Source organism: Callorhinus ursinus, unplaced genomic scaffold, assembly GCF_003265705.2.
Source record: "Callorhinus ursinus isolate GAN/ISIS: 27379988/994484 unplaced genomic scaffold, GSC_fseal_2.0 scaffold24, whole genome shotgun sequence".
Classification (NCBI taxonomy): Eukaryota; Metazoa; Chordata; class Mammalia; order Carnivora; family Otariidae; genus Callorhinus; species Callorhinus ursinus.
The window spans coordinates 18,064,665-18,067,903 of NW_027397086.1; the positions used below are offsets into that span (position 1 = coordinate 18,064,665).

Below are 3,239 nucleotides of genomic sequence, written 5' to 3' on the forward strand. Positions count from 1 at the left end.
CATAATCAAAAGGAATGAGATCTTGCCATTTGCAACGACGTGGATGGAACTGGAGGCTGTTATGCTGAGTGAAATAAGTCAATCAGAGAAAGACATGTATCATATGACCTCACTGATATGAGGAATTCTTAATCTCAGGAAACAAACTGAGGGTTGCTGGAGTAGTGGGGGGTGGGAGGGATGGGGTAGCTGGGGGGTGATAGACATTGGGGAGGGTATGTGCTATGATGAGTGCTATGAATTGTGCAAGACTGTTGAATCACAGATCTGTACCTCTGAAACAAATAATGCAATACATGTTAAGAAAAAAAAAAGAAGAAGATAGCAGGAGGGGAAGAATGAAGGGGGAGAAATCGGAGGGGGAGACCAACCATGAGAGACGATGGACTCTGAAAAACAAACTGAGGGTTCTAGAGGGGAGGGGGGTGGGGGGATGGGTTAGCTTGGTGACGGGTATTAAAGAGGGCACGTTCTGCGTGGAGCACTGGGTGTTATGCACAAACAATGAATCATGGAACACTACATCCAAAACTAATGATGTAATGAATGGTGATTAACATAACAATAAAAAAATTTTAAAAAATAAATTGAATTTTCAAAAAAAAAAAAACCCCGGCATATCATTAACATCATTGGACTTTAGTTTCATCATCTGAAATGTTCTGGTAATCCCCTCTTGTGCCTCCAGCGATGTGAGGATTAAATAAGATAGTGCCATAGAAGTGCTTTTTAGAAATCCGTGATCTCAGTACCCTTTGCCACCCAACTCGGAGCAAGATAAGGCCCTGGCTTGGGAAACAGGCACTTGACACCAACATCTCCTCCTTCTTCGGAGGGTTGTGATTCATCCTGAGAATCAGTAGCTGACCTGACCCCCACCTCAGCTCTCATAAGCACATTGTAATCACGTGATCATCGTTGTGCTGGGAACACCCAGGAGGAGAGGCGGGGAGAGCTTGAATTGGATCAGTGGGACTGTCACGCCAGGGTGAGGCGGAAGCCTGTGGAGGCTCCAAAGTTGAGGAGGTTGAGCAGAGTGCCCGAATGCCTGGGCTGGTGTGCTGCAGACGGGGCTTTGGGCAGGGGGCAGCCCACCCTCTGCCTGGTCGCTAGTGCTACCGCTGATCATGTGTCTTTGCAGGAGATGTGACGGTTCCGTCTCAGCTCCTTTTGGGCCCTGGCTTTTGTGTAATCTCATTGGAAATGGAGCCACTGTCCAGGAGAGGACAAACAAATCTCAGGATGTACATCCTGCAGAGACAGGATAATTAATGAATTAAAATCCTCCAGATTTATTTATTTTAAAGAACCAAGATATTGTTTGTACTTCTTCCTGTGAAACATGCTCTGTGCCCTTATTTTGATCATTTCCTTTGTCAATTTACTTGGCCCATTCCTCAGAGCGTGCTCCCTTGGAGGGGTGTTGCCTCTATCAGAGGGGGTAGGAATCAGAGTTGGGGAGTCGGGAATCCTGTTTTCTGACTCTTGCTCTAATCCACCTTTTCCACTTATTACTATCCCTTTATGCAATGAAAGACTCTCAAATGGAGGCTTTGTCTGCCCCTAGGACAGCTGTGAGGGAGTCCCTGAGGGAGGGGTGTTGATGGGAGCCAGGCGGGCTCTGCACCAGTTCCTTGTCTGAGACCACTTATGGGAAGTCGTTTTGATGTGAGGACAGACCAGTCCAGGGAGGAGCCCTCCACCTGCCATTTTCTGTGCCCACATTGTCACTGCCAGGGGTCTCCCAGCTTACAGATATGTTTGACAGACTGTGTGCCTGATGGTCTTCCGCCCAGACTCCCATGGCTGCAGCAGATCTGTCCTCAGGAGAACTCTGGTCTGGCTCCATCCTCTGCCTTCTGAAGGACCATGGTATGTGGTTGTCCCCTCTCCTGCACATCAAATCTCTCCTTTGTGGAAGGCTCCCCATCAGCATTAAAACATGCTCTTTTCTTCCATGCCCCAACACAAAACCCCAACACAAAACCCCAAAACAACCCTCCTAAGACCCCATGCCCCTTTTTAGAAGCAACCCACTTTCTCTTCTCTCCTTGGTAACCAGACTTCTTGACATTGAGTACTCTCATGTCTGCACCCCCTCACCTCCATTCCACCTGCAACCCACAGCAATCTGGCCTCCCCCGGCCCTGCTCTCCTGAAGCTCGCCTATTCACACTCAGCTTCTTTGAGCTCTGTTGACTCCTCTCCTTTTCTTGTAACTAGCTTTCACTGGCTTCTCTGACATCTCACAATCCTGGGTTTTTCTCTTATGTCTCTGATCACTTTTTCTTAGCCTCCTGGTCAACGACTCCTCTAACCAGTCTCGTCTGTTGGAGTTCTTTAGAGCTCTGTCCTAGACCCTCTTCGTATCCAATACTCATTCCTCAAGAAATTGCATCTACTCTCGGCCTTAGCGCCATCTTCTTGGAAACCTCTGCGCCATGAGAGCCAAGTGGAGGAAGAAGCGAATGCGCAGGCTGAAGCGTAAAAGAAGAAAGATGAGGCAGAGGTCCAAGTAAACCGCTAGCTTGTGCACCCATGGAGCCACAGGAGCAGAAATAAGGAAAGCCAGAGGCCAGGGACGCTGGTACCAATTGTTGGACTGCATGCCTACTTTCTAGAGCTTGATTCAAGGGCTCTAGATCATCGCCATCTGATCGCAACGACCACCTTTGAAGAGACCTGCCTTGTTCATACCAAAACAGTCCCTTTTGGTCCTTTGCCCTGGACCTGTGACTTTCGGGACTAATTCTGTTTTCATTTGTGGCTGGATGTAACACGTGTACAATAAATCATCTCTTTTGCTGTCTTAGCTGAAGAAAAAAAATTGCATCTACTTCTTTGGCTTCAAATAACATCAGAGAGGGGTGTCTGGGTGGCTCAGTGGGTTAAACATCTGCCTTCAGCTCAGGTTGTGATCCTGGGGTCCTGGGATCAGGATCGAGCCCCGTGTTGGGCCCCCTGCTCAGTGGGGAGTCCACTTCTCCCTCTGCCCCCCCCCTTGTGCTCTCTCTTGTGTGTGCTCTTCCTCTCTCACATGCTGTCTCTCAAATAAATAAATGAAATCTTAAAAAAAAAAATAGCATCAGAGAGTTCAGTCCTTATAGCAGAATGGCCCTGCCACAGTGTTGGAGCTGTTGGTTTTGACTTGCAAGATCAGGTTGGAGAAAAGGGAAGATGGGGTTTCAACCCATAGAATCACTGAAAAAGCAGCCCAGTTAAGTATCTTTCCTCATCTG

At 48.0% G+C, this 3,239-nt stretch overlaps 1 long non-coding RNA gene across 1 annotated transcript; it reads left to right on the plus strand.

Moving 5' to 3' along the window:
- The first annotated feature begins 461 nt into the window (after window positions 1-461).
- Window positions 462-2,696, plus strand: LOC112836680 (uncharacterized). The gene is made up of 2 exons (XR_003211537.2): window positions 462-1,872; window positions 2,294-2,696. It is a non-coding gene; the product is annotated as an uncharacterized lncRNA (long non-coding RNA).
- Window positions 2,697-3,239: the final 543 nt, after the last annotated feature.